Genomic DNA, 13,349 nt, shown 5'->3' with positions numbered 1-13,349 from the left:
TGCTTGAGCCTCCTCGATGCACCTAACAGAGTCAGGGCCCAAAGCTGTTTTTAGCGACTCGATGGCTTCGACCGCGTGGCGGATGTCGGCTGAATTTAGGCTCCTCCACCATCGAGCAGGTCCCTGACCCTGGTCACCTCACCAGCCACAGCCCTCTCTTCCGACCGCCACATAAAACCTCGGACGTGGAGGTACGGATTCCCGAGCAGCGGCTCCTGCAGGACAGCTCCTTGTGCATGAAACTCTTTTGAGTTTACCTGCGAAAACATAAAACATTAAACGGTGCCACCCGACCTGGGTGACACTCCAGACATTTACAAGGCCCTTTTTTTTTTTCCCCCCCGCTTTTTTTGATTTTTTTTTGTGTTTTTCTTTTTTTGGTTTTTTTTTTGGGCACTAAATTCACAATTTTCCCCAGTGCCCCCTATAAAAGGGAAGGGGGACACTAAAAGCACCGGCAATTAAAACAAATTAAACTTAAAAACGTAAAATCAAATTAAAATTTGGTTGCCGGGCGTGATGATGCACTCCAGTCCCTCCGGTGCCCACCTCTCGCCGAAGGCCGCGAGCGTACCGGTGGACACCGCGTGCTCCATCTCCAAGGACACCCTGGACCGGATGTAAGAACGGAAGAGAGGCAGGCAGTCAGGTTGAACGACCCCCTCGACCGCCCGCTGCCTGGACCGGCTGATGGCACCCTTGGCCGTGCCCAGGAGCAGTCCTACGAGGAGGCCTTCGGACCTACCCGCTTCCCTCCGCACAGGGTGCCCAAAGATCAGGAGGGTGGGACTGAAGTGCAGCCAGAATTTCAGGAGCAGCCCCTTCAAATAATGGAACAGGGGCTGCAACCTCGTGCACTCAATAAAAACATGGAACACGGACTCCTCCAGACCGCAGAAATTGCAGGCGGCCTGGGAGTCCGTGAACCGGCTTAAAAATTTGTTGCACGGCACTGCTCCGTGCACCACCCTCCAGGCCAAGTCCCCGATGAATAGTGGGAGGACCCCTGCGTAGAGTGCCCTCCATCGGGGACCCCCGCCTCCTCCGGACGGCAAGATGGTACGCCATGGCGTGTCCGGACGGCCGGCGAGGATGGCAAAGTTGAGGGTGTGCAGGAGCAGCCCGTACAGGAAACCCCTCCGCGCGGAACTGAAAGGCACGGAGGGGATTTCCCCGAGGCGGCTCAAGTTGTGAGGCGCCGGCCCCCGAGGGAGGTTCCGGGGTTTGGCGCCGATGAGGAATTCCGTCCGGACGGGGGTCAGTTCGGACGGGATCTCCCCACGTGCTTGAGCCTCCTCGATGCACCTAACGGAGTCAGGGCCCAAAGCTGTTTTTAGCGACTCGATGGCTTCGACCGTGTGGCGGATGTCGGCTGAATTTAGGCGCCGCGCCAGCGTGCCTGGCACCATCCAGCCCGCTCCTCCACCATCGAGCAGGTCCCTGACCTTGGTCACCTCACCAGCCACAGCCCTCTCTTCCGACCGCCACATAAAACCTCGGTCGTGGAGGTACGGATTCCCGAGCAGCGGCTCCTGCAGGACAGCTCCTTGTGCATGAATCCTAAAAAGTTAGTTTGCAGGTGCAGCAGGTAATCAGGAAGGCGAATGGAATGTTGGTCTTCATTGCGAGAGGGATGGAGTACAAAAGCAGGGAGGTCCTGCTGCAACTGTACAGGGTATTGGCGAGGCCGCACCTGGAGTACTGTGTGCAGTTTTGGTTTCCATATTTATGAAAGGATATAGTTGCTTTGGAGGCAGTTCAGAGAAGGTTCACTCGGTTGATTCCGGGGATGAGAGGGTTGACATGAGGAAAGGTTGGGCCTCTACTCACTGGAATTCAGAAGAATGAGAGGCGATATTATCGAAATGTATAAGATTATGAGGGGGCTCGACAAGGTGGATGCAGAGAGGATGTTTCCACTAATGGGGGAGACGAGATCTAGAGGGCATGATCTTAGAATAAGGGGCCGCCCATTTAAAACAGAGATGAGGAGAAATTTCTTCTCTCACAGGGTTCTAAATCTGTGGAATTCTCTGCCTCAGAAAGCTGTAGAAGCTGGGACATTGAATAAATTTAAGACAGAAATAGACAGTTTCTTAAACGATAAGGGGATAAGGGGTTATGGGGAGCGGGCGGGGAAGTGGAGCTGAGTTCATGATCTTGTTGAATGGAGGAGCAGGGTCGAGGGGCCGTATGGCCTACTCCTGTTCCTTATGCTCTTATGTGCACTGTCTAATGAAACGTTCCCAGGGCAGGTGCAGCATGGATTAGATACAGAGTAAACCTCCGCCTGCACTGTCCCATCAGAGACTCTAAGGGCAGGTACAGCATGGGTTAGATACAGAGTAATAGTCCCTCTGAACTGTCCCATCAAACACTCCCTGGGTAGGTATGGAACATAAGAAATAGGAGCAGGAGTAGACCATTTGGCCCTTCGAGCCTGCTCCGCCATTCAACAAGATCATGGCTGATCAGATCCAGGTCTCAACTCCACTTCACTGCCCACTCCCCATAATCCTTGACTCCCTTATCGTTCAAAAATCTGTCTATCTCCACCTTAAATACATTCAATGACCCAGCCCCCACAGCTCTCTGAGGTAGAGAATTCCAAAGATTCACGTCCCTCAGATAAGAAATTCCTCCTCATTTCAGTTTTAAATGAGCGACCCCTTATTCTGAAACTATGCCCCTAGTTCTAGATTCCCCCACGAGGGGAAACATCCTCTCTGTATCTACCCTGTCAAGCCCCCTCAGAATCTTATACGTTTCAATAAGATCACCTCTAAGTCTTCTAAACTCCAATGAGGACAGGTCCAATCTGCTCAACTTTTCTCATTATGAAAACCCCTTCATCTCAGTAATCAACCTCGGGAACTTTCTCTGAACTGCCTCCAGTGCAAGTATATCCTTCCTTAAATAAAGAGACCAAAACTGTACGCAGTACTCCAGGTGTGGTCTTACCAACACTATGTACAATTGTAGCAGGACTTCCCTACTTTTATACTCCATCCCCCTTGCAATAAAGGCCAACGTTCCATTTGCCTTCCAAATTAATTGCAGTACCTGCATACTAACTTTTTGTGTTTAATGTACAAGGACCCCCAGATCCCACTGTACCACCGCATTTTGTAATCTCACAATTTAATTAATAATTTGCTTTATTATTTCTCCGACCAAAGTGGATAACCTCACATTTTCCCGCATTATACTCTATCTGCCAAAGTTTTGCCCACTCACTTAGCCTCTCTATATCCCTTTGTAGATTATTGGCGTCCCCCTCACAACTTGCTAGGTTAGCACAGGTTAGATACACAGTAAATCTTCCTCTACATTATCCCATGAAACACTCCCAGGGCAGGTACAGTACAGGTCAGATACAGAGTAAAGCTCCCTCTAAACTGTCCCATCAAACACTCCCAGGGCAGGTACGGCACGGGGTTAGATACAGAGTAAAGCTCCCTCTACACTGACCCAACAAACACTCCCAGGGGCAGGTAAAGCACAGGTTAGATACAGAGTAAAGCTCCGTATGCACTGTCCCATCAAACACTCCCAGGGGCAGGGAAAGCACAGGTTAGATACAGAGTAAAGCTCCCTCTACACTGTCCCAGCAAACAATCCCAGGGCAGGTACAGCACGGGTTAGATACAGGGTAACTCTCCCTTACTACAACAGTGACTACAATCCAAAAGTACTTCATTGGCTGTAAAGCGCTTTGAGAGATCCTTTGGTCGTGAAAGGCGCCAAATAAATCCAAGTCTTTCTCCCTCTTCACTGTCCCATCAGACACTGCCAGCCCATAATAAGCAGGGCTCAGGGAGATTGGTTGCTAGGCACTGCAGCGATGTCATAAAGCAGGGCCATTCAGCCCAGTGGGTCCTCTCCATGTCCCTTTAAAGGTGGAGAGCTGGGACATCCTGTCTCAACACACATCCCCCTGTTCATACTGAGAATCCTCGGGGAAGGCCCAAGGCCGAGTGTGGAACACAACCAAGGGGGAAAGGGGAGGCGAGCTGGGACATCCTGTCTTAACACACATTCGCTGTTCATACTGAGAATCCCCAGGGAAGGCCCAAGGCCCAGAGTGTGGAACACAACCAAGGGGGAAAGAGGAGGAGAGACGGTGCAGTGTGGGAGAGGAGGGAGGAGTCTGCTCATTCCCTGGGGCTGATCAGACAAAGTGCTTTGAGTGGTGGGTCCAGCAGTGAAACTGAAAACAAACCAAAGGGAATAAATAAAGATCCAATCCAAGGGAACAAGCAACGGTCATTGGGCAGACATCACAACTGGCCCAGAATTATTCAATGGGCGAGCATCGATTGCCTATTGTGGGAAGTTCTACACTTCAACCATCCATTGAGTGAAGAAGTGTTTCCTAACATCTCTCCTGAATGGCCTGGCTCTGATTTTAAGGTGATGTCCCCTCGTCCTAGACACCCCAAGCAGCAGAATAAATTTCTCTCTATCTATCCGAGCAATTGATTTCAAATTCACACTAAATTCCCACAGACTAGGTGGTGTATGGGTTAGATACAGAGTAAAGTTCCCTCTACACTGCCGCAGAGCACACTTCGGTGTCCGTCCCGACCGCACTGCTGGCAGCTGATCAATTAAAATTCAGCAGCAGTACGATCTGCCACTGCACTGAAAACTTTCCACCCACAGCTCCTGATCAGCTTCAGGTTAAAGCTCCTTCTAAACTGTCCCATCATGCACTCTCAGGGCAGGGACAGCATGAATTAGGTACAGTAAATGTGTCAGAGGAAACTGTATCCCAGTGAGAGTCAGTGCCAGAGGAAACTATATCCCAGTGAGAGTCAGTGCCAGAGGAAACTGTATCCCAGTGAGAGTCAGTGCCAGAGAAAACTGTATCCCAGTGAGAGTCAGTACCAGAGAAAACATGCAGCAGAGCCTGGTCTCCCGTCATCTTGGATCCCCTTGCCATTGGACCAAGACCTTGCTCTGCCAAGCCCGTGTGGTAGCGAATGTGCAAGGGCCACCTCACGTTAAAAGAATTCACGTTATTAGCAATACATAACAATCCTCTTCCTCTGCAGTTATCAATCTATTGCAATTCCCCATGCCTGTAGATTCATTATATTACGATTCAAAATATCTTCAGTTATCAGCAACAAATGGCATCTATATCATGCCTTAAACGTAGTAAAATGTCCCAAGGCACTTCACAGGACTGTTAGCAAACAAAATTTGACACCCAGTCACGTAAGGAAATATTAGCACAGGTGACTGAAAGCTTGTTCAAAAGGGTAGGTATTAAGGAGCATTTTAAAGGTGGAGAGGTTTAGGGAGGAATTCCACAGCTTATGGCCTCGGCAGCTGAAGGTACGGCCACCAATATTGCTGAAAATTGGGGCTGCTCAAGAGGCCAGAATTGGAGGAATGCAAAGATCTGAAGGTTGTCGTGCTGGAGGAGGTTACAGCAGTAGGGAGGGGCAAGGTCCTGGATGGATTTCAAAACAAGGATGAGAATTTTGAAAGCGAGGCACTGATGGACCAGGAGCCAATGTAGTTCAGCGAGCACAGGGGTGATGGGTGAACGGAAATTGGTACAAGTTGGGATGAGAGGGCTGAGGACAGATTGAGTAGAATAGGCCTATATTCTCTGGAGTTTAGAAGAACGGAAGGTGATATCATTGAAACATATAAAATTCTGAGAGGAATTGACAAGGGCTGGATAGTCTAGAGTTAGGGGTCCTAGTATTAGGATAAGAGATCGGTGATTTAAGACGATGTGGAGGAGCTATTTCTTCACTCAGAGTTGTGAATCTTTAAAATTATCTATCGAATAGAGATCTTACTGAATGGCGGGTCAGATAGGAGGGGCCGTATGGCCTACTCCTGCTGCTACTTCTTGTGTTCTTGAGTAAGGATACGGGCAGGAGTGTTGAAGAAATATAGAAACTTACAGCGCAGAAGGAGACCATTTCAGACCATCGTGTTCGCGCCGACCGACAAAGAGCCGCATGGCCCTCGGTCAGCAGCCCTGAAGGTTACATATAAACCTATGAACAATGAACAATGGCGGAAAGGTAAATAGCACCCAGCCCAACCAGCCCGCCTCACACAACTGCGACACCCCTTGACCGAAACATTCAATACTCCACCCCAACCAGAACCGTGTGATGTCCTGGGAGAGGCAAAAACCAAGTAAAACCCAGGCCAATTTAGGGAAAGAAAATGTGGGAAAATTTCTCTCCTACCCATCCAAGTGATCGAAACTAGTCCAGATCACCCTGGCCATATTCGATTCCCTGCAGCACTTACCATTATATCTGCATCGGTCAATAAGAGGTGATCTAGTCTAACCCCAATTACCAGCTCTAGGTCCGTAACCCTGCAGGTTACGGCACTTTAAGTGCCCATCCAACCATCTCTTAAAAGTGGTGAGGGTTTCTGTATCCACCACTCTTCCAGGCAGTGAGTTCCAGATCCCCACAACCCTCTGTGTAAAGAAGCCTCCCCCCCCCCCCCCCCCCCGCCCTTCTCAAATCCCCTCTAAACCTTCCACTAACCAAATATTTCCCATCTGGAGAGAGAGCCAATGGAAAGATCGAACCGGAAGCATATCGTCAATTCACTGATCACGGTGAACAGACCCATCTGAAAGACCAGCATGGCCTATCACCCACAGAATCAATTATTCATTCATGAACATTTAGAATGATAAGAAAATATATTGATAATGACTTTATATTGATAACTACTAATATTGAAGCATTGATCACTAGAGATATGTAGTATTCTAATATACTGAAACATAGATATGGAGAGTTGCAATTTATTGATTGGCGTCATACTTGACCCCGAGATGAGCCCCCTCATCTGCCCCCTAAGTTTAAGCTTATGTTTACGGAGAGTGCGAGGTGTTAGGCCGATCAGAGACATGGATGAGGGTTTGAGCAGATGAGCTGAGGAAGGGGCAGAGACCGGCGATGTTATGGAGGTGGAAGTAAGCGGACTTGGTGATCGAGGGAATATGGGTTCGGAAGCTCATCTCGGGGTCAAGTACGAGGCCAATCAATAAATTGCAACTCTCCATATCTGTGTTTCAGTATATTAGAATACTACATATCTCTAGTGATCAATGCTTCAATATTAGTAGTTATCAATATAAAGTCGTTATCAATATATTTTCTTATCATTCTAAATGTCCATGAATGAATAATTAATTCTGTGGGTGATAGGCGTGCTGGTCTTTCAGATGGGTCTGTGCACCGTGACCAGTGAATTGACGATATGCTTCCGGTTCAATCTTTCCATTGGCTTTCTCACCAGATGGGAAATATTTGAACATTGAGATCTGATGGTGTCAGTGTGAGTTCAGCCGCACCTAATGTACAGAGACCGGTCCATCTGCTGGGCTGTGCCTCAAACTGGAGTCACCTCTTAGATCAAAGCCCTTTACTCTAAAACACACACAAGATTCACTGTGACTGTGTTCAGAGACAGAAACTGATCTCACTTCACATCCCATTGCACGGCCTCATGCTGGATAATTGTACTCGGTGGTTAGTCTCCCCCGGTCTCATTTCCTGTCTTACCTTGTAACCTGTGTGTACTGTCTACAGGACCGGTGTGTATCTGAGTAAATGGCACTTTCTCTTACCTTTCTCCCCAGTCGATCTATTGAAGCGCTTTCAATCGGAAGAGCTCACTGATTGGTGCTCTCACAATCCTGTGCTGGTTCACCTGCTGTTGTTCCTCAGTCCACAATCCCCGTTTCCTTCCAGCTGTGGAACTTTCTCAATCACTCCGCCATTCACCAGGAGATCTAATTATCACAGGGCAGAAAATTAAATTATTAATGTTATGAAGTGGAATGTAGTGTAAAGTATTTTTACAACGTTTCAGAAAAGTGTATGTCCAGTATTTCTGTTTGATTTTATCCTTTTCCTCAGATCTCTGTCCCACACGTCTGGGCTTACAGAAAATCGCCAGAATTCTCCCCGGGTTACACACTGTCTGATCTCACTGGGCCCCCGGGTTACACACTGTCTGATCTCACTGGGTCCCGGGTTACACGCTGTCTGATCTCACTGGGTCCCCGGGTTACACACTGTCTGATCTCACTGGGCCCCCAGGTTACACACTGTCTGATCTCACTGGGCCCCCGGGTTACACACTGTCTGATCTCACCGGGCCCCCGGGTTACACACTGTCTGATCTCACTGGGCCCCCGGGTTACACACTGTCTGATCTCACTGGGCCCCCGGGTTACACACTGTCTGATCTCACTGGGCCCCAGACGAGGAGCCGAGGGGAGCGGGGAGAGAGACGACTACAGGAGTCCCTCAGCTTTCGCAGGAACCGCCCGCCCGCCATTCCCTCCCCAGTCATTCTGGGGGTGTGCCTCTGTCAGTGTGTATGCGCGTGTCCGTGTCCCCTCTCCCCACCGGGACACTCTCCCTCGACCCCCTCTCCCCCCCGGGACACTCTCCCTCGGCCCCCTCTCCCCCCGGGACACTCTCCCTCGGCCCCCTCTCCCCCCGGGACACTCTCCCTCGGCCCCCTCTCCCCCCGGGACACTCTCCCTCGACCCCCTCTCCCCCCCCGGGACACTCTCCCTCGGCCCCCTCTCCCCCCCCCGGGACACTCTCCCTCGGCCCCCTCTCTCTCCCCCGGCCCCCTCTCTCCCCCCGGGACACTCTCCCTCGGCCCCCTCTTCCCCCCCCCCCAGGACACTCTCCCTCGGCCCCCTCTCTCCCCTCGGGACACTCTCCCTCGGCCCCCTCTCTCCCCCCCGGGACACTCTCCCTCGGCCCCCTCTCTCTCCCTCGGCCCCCTCTCTCTCCCTCGGCCCCCTCTCTCCCCCCGGGACACTCTCCCTCCGGGACACTCTCCCTCTCCCCCCCCGGGACACTCACCCTCGGGACACTCTCCCTCGGCCCCCTCTCCCCTCGGGACACTCTCCCTCTCCCCTCCCCGGGACACTCTCCCTCGGCCCCCTCTCCCCCCGATGCCGCTCAGCTCCGCTCACTTTCCGCCATCTTGTTTACCTTCACCAACACCCGGTCTCCGGTGATCCCGGACATGCGCAGTGCCGCCTCACAGCGCGCTCAGGGAGGCGTTGTCCGCCGTTGCAATTGGCTGATTGACAGGCCGACCACCAATCGCGGCCTTGTATCTGCCATTTACCCCGCCCACTCCCACAGTCGGAGGCGGGCTCGCTCCGGGTCATGTGGTTGCGATTCAAACCCGCGCCGCCGCTCACTCAGCGCCAGTGACGTCACCAATCCGGCAGATCGAGCTGCGTGACGTCAGCAAACCGGCAATAATGGGTGTGTGACGTCAGAACCCCAGCAACGCGAGCTGTGTGACTTCAGTAACCTGGCAACGCCGTCTCTGTGACGTTATTTAGCCTGGCGGGGTGGGCACCGACCGCACAGGATGGCCGTGTACTGAGCCTGGCACAAGGGGAGGGCACCGACACCACAAGATGGTCGTGTACCGAGCCTGACACCAGGGGAGGGTGACTGACCCCACAGGATGGCCGTGTATTGAGCCTGGTACCAGGGGAGGGCACCGACCCACAGGATGGCTGTGTACCAAGCCTGGCACCAGGGGCGGGGAGGGCACCAGGAAAACCATTGGCCCATTGGTTGTCACGTGTGTGTCCAGCGGGGCGGGAGCTGCGGGTTTTCGCATCAGTGACAGGCCCAGATTACCCAGGTGTATCGGCGCTGCATGGCCCATGGGACAGGAACAAGAAGGAGAGAATGTTCTGAAGTTCTATCCTGTACTTACAGTGATGACTTTTGTAAACTCCTTTTACAGGGTGTTAGAAGGAGAAGATTAGCACACGGGAAGCTCAAACCCAAAGATCATGTCCCTATCTGCCAGAGTCAGTCGATTCATCAAGGGCTGATTATCATCGGCCTTTTACATAAGAACACAAGAAATAGGAGCAGGAGTAGGCCATACGGCCCCTGGAGCCTGCTCCGCCATTGAATACAATCATGGCTGATCTGATTATAGACTCAGGTCCACTTTCCTGCCCGCTCCCCATAACCCCTTAATCCCTTATCGGTTAAGAAACTGTCGACCGCTGTCTTAAATTTATTCAATGATCCAGCTTCCACAGTTCTCTGAGGCAGATAATTCCACAGATTTACAACCCTCTGAGAGAAATTTCTCCTCATCTCAGTTTTAAATGGGCGGCCCCTTATTCTAAGATTATGCCCCCAAGTTCTAGTCTCTCCTATCAGTGGAAACATCCTCTCTGCATCCACCTTGTCAAGCCCCCTCATAATCTTTTACATTTTGATAAGATCATCTCTCATTCTTCTGAATTCCAATGAGTATAGGCCCATTCTACTCAACCTTTCCTCGTCAGTCAACAACCTAATCTCCGGAATCAACCTAGTGAACTTTCTCTGAACTGCCTCCAAAGCAAGTATATCCTTTTGTAAATATGGAAACCAAGGCAGTAGTCCAGGTGTGGCCTACCAATACCCTGTAAAACTGTAGCAAGACTTCCCTGCTTTTATACTCCATCCCCTTTGCTATTCTTGCTATTGAGAGAGTGCAGCGAAGGTTCACCAGACTAATTCCCGGGATGGCGGGACTGACATATCAAGAAAGACTGGATCAACTGGGCTTGTATTCACTGGAGTTCAGAAGAATGAGAGGGGATCTCATCGAAACATTTAAAATTCTGACGGGTTGAGACAGGTTAGATGCAGGAAGAATGTTCCCAATGTTAGGGAAGTCCAGAACCAGGGGTCACAGTCTAAGGATAAGGGGTAAGCCATTTAGGACCGAGATGAGGAGAAACTTCATCACCCAGAGAGTGGTGAACCTGTGGAATTCTCTACCACAGAAAGTTGTTGAGGCCAATTCACGAAATATATTCAAAAAGGAGTTAGATGTCGTCCTTACTACTAGGGGGATCAAAGGGTATGACAAGAAAGCAGGAACGGGGTACTGAAGTTGCATGGTCAGCCATGAACTCATTGAATGGCGGTGCAGGCTCGAAGGGCCGAATGGCCTACTCCTGCACCTATTTTCTATGTTTCTATAAAGACCAAGATACCATTGGCCTTCCTGATCACTTGCTGTACCTGAATACTAACCTTTTGTGTTTCATGCACAAATACCCCCAGGTACCACTGTACTGCAGCACTTTGCAATTTTTCTCCATTTAAATAATAACTTGCTCTTTGATTTTTTTTTGCCAAAGTGCATGACCTCACACTTTCCAACATTATACTCCATCTGCCAAATTTTTGTCCACTTACTTAGCCTGTCTATGTCGTTTTGCAGGTATTTTGTGTCCTCCTCACACATTGCTTTTTATCCCATCTTTGCATCGTCAGAACACTTGACTACGTTACACTCGGTCCTTTCTTCCAAGTTGTTAATATAGATTGTAAATAGTTGGGGTCCCAGCGGCACCCCACTAGTTACTGAGTGCCAACCCGAGAATGAACCATTTATCCCGACTCTCTGTTTTCTGTTAGCCAATCCTCTATCCATGCTAATCTATTACCCCAAACCCCGTGAACTTTTATATTGCGCTGTAACCTTTTATGTGGCACCTTGTCAAATGCCTTCTGGAAGTCCAAATACACATCCACTGGTTCCCCTTTATCCACCATGTTCATTACATCCTCAATGAATTCCTGCATATTTGTCAAACATGACTTCCCCTTCATAAATCCATGCTAACTCTGCCTGACCGAATGATGCTTTTCCAAATATCCTGCTACTGCTTCTTTAATAATGGACTCCAACATTTTCCCAACCACAGATGTCTAGTTTCCTGCTTTTTGTCTGCCTCCTTTTTTAAATAGGGGCGTTACATTTGCCGTTTTCCAATCTGCTGGGACCTCCCAGAATCCAGAGAATTTTGGTAAATTATAAGCAATGCAGCCACTATCCCTGCCGTTACTTCTCTTAAGACCCTAGGATGCAAGCCATCAGGTCCAGGGGATCTATCCGCCTTTAGACCCATTACCTTACTTCTCAGTGATTGTGATAAGTTCCTCCCCCCACCCCCCCATAGCCCCTTGACTATCCACTGTTGGAATATTGTTAGTGTCCTCTACCATAATGACTGATACAAAATATTTGTTCAGAGTTTCTGCCATCTCCATGTTCCCCATCACTAATTCCCGTTCTCGTCCTCTGAGGGACCAACATTTACTTTAGCCACTCTTTTCCTTTTTATATACCTATAGAAACTCTTGCTATCTGTTTTTATATTTTGTGCTAGTTTACTTTCATAGTCTATCATCCCTTTCTTAATGATTTTTTTTAGTCATTCTTTGCCGACTTTTAAAAGCTTTCCAATCTTCTGTCCTCCTACTAGTTTTGGCCACTTTGTATGCCCTTGCTTTTAATTGGATACCGTTGTTGGAGTGGATTTTTGGACATATACTGGACTAGTATACGGGACCAAACATTTGTTTTATTTTCCCCTTTAAATGAATTTTGTAAGGGACAATACTGATGCATTATGCTCGATATAAAAAAACCAGTTAGACTTTAAGGTATGCTGGCCTTGAGTTAATGCAGATAGTAAAGTGAGATAATGAACACTGGAGAGTTAAGTGCTGGATATGTTTGTTTATACGGTGTCAAAAGCCTGCACTTGTTTATACTGCCCTGTCACAATGCAGGATAGGTTATATCAAAAGCTTAAGCCTTCGATAGTCAAAGCTTTGTAGTGCTAAAGCATTTGTTGTAAAGTGACATAATTTGTAAGATAAAAGAACTTCACTGCAGATACCAATTTGAGAAGATGGCTCAAAGACAGGGGTCTTTAACACTTCTCCCAAAGCTTTGTCTCCGATTTAATAAACCTCTCTTTATATATATTATACAGTCTCGGAAATATTTTTCCACAACAAAATGGCGTAGTCGACAGGCTACTGTCTGATCAGACGTGATCACTTAAGACAGTATCTGGAATCTGGTGTTAGAGACTGAAAAGAGAGGTGTACGGGCACGACGGGATAGTGTATAATATACGAGTAAACAGATAGCGGGAAGAGGCTGACTAACCAGTTTGAGTTGTCCCTTTAGTAAATAAGGTCGGTGCGGAAGGGAACTGATTGATCCAACCTAGAGCCGAAAACTCTGGTGGTAAGGAAACACGCTAGCTTTGTTGTGAAGACAAAGGGTCTCCACAGAGTAGTCGTGGCCATGAGTATTACAGAAACAAAGGGAAACGTCCGAGACTGGCGAACATGGAAGGTAAGGAAGGGAATGTAAAACGCGGGCTGCCCGGGTCATTAATTAATTCCTATCATTAATTGTAACTTGCATAATTACGTAATGCCATTAAAAAAAAGCTGATAGTGACTATCTTAAGTGACATATGGATC

General features: G+C 49.1%; 2 protein-coding genes across 6 annotated transcripts in view; one reads left to right on the top strand and one right to left on the bottom strand.

Annotated features, from left to right (window-relative positions):
- The window catches only part of LOC139250704 (zinc finger protein 432-like), a 384,699-nt gene extending 375,649 nt beyond the window's left edge, over window positions 1–9,050 (bottom strand). For 2 of the 3 annotated variants that reach the window (XR_011591353.1, XM_070873082.1), the window contains exons 1-2: window positions 8,999–9,026; window positions 7,628–7,792 (exon numbers count right to left, since the gene is read on the bottom strand). The gene's annotated coding sequence lies outside the window, so the exon portion shown is untranslated. Of the gene's footprint in view, window positions 1–7,627; window positions 7,793–8,998 lie in introns of all 3 variants that reach the window. The other variant, XM_070873083.1, reaches the window with a different exon arrangement.
- LOC139250701 (zinc finger protein 229-like) overlaps window positions 1–13,349 on the top strand; it is a 103,850-nt gene that overhangs the window by 62,506 nt on the left and 27,995 nt on the right. Inside the window, exon 3 of one of the 3 annotated variants that reach the window (XR_011591344.1) lies at window positions 9,796–9,808. The exons of the other annotated variants lie outside the window; for them this stretch is intronic. The gene's annotated coding sequence lies outside the window, so the exon portion shown is untranslated. Of the gene's footprint in view, window positions 1–9,795; window positions 9,809–13,349 lie in introns of those variants that run through there. 3 annotated transcript variants of the gene reach the window in all.

Source organism: Pristiophorus japonicus, unplaced genomic scaffold, assembly GCF_044704955.1.
Source record: "Pristiophorus japonicus isolate sPriJap1 unplaced genomic scaffold, sPriJap1.hap1 HAP1_SCAFFOLD_416, whole genome shotgun sequence".
NCBI lineage: Eukaryota > Metazoa > Chordata > Chondrichthyes > Pristiophoridae > Pristiophorus > Pristiophorus japonicus.
This window is presented reverse-complemented; position numbering and strand designations above follow the sequence as displayed.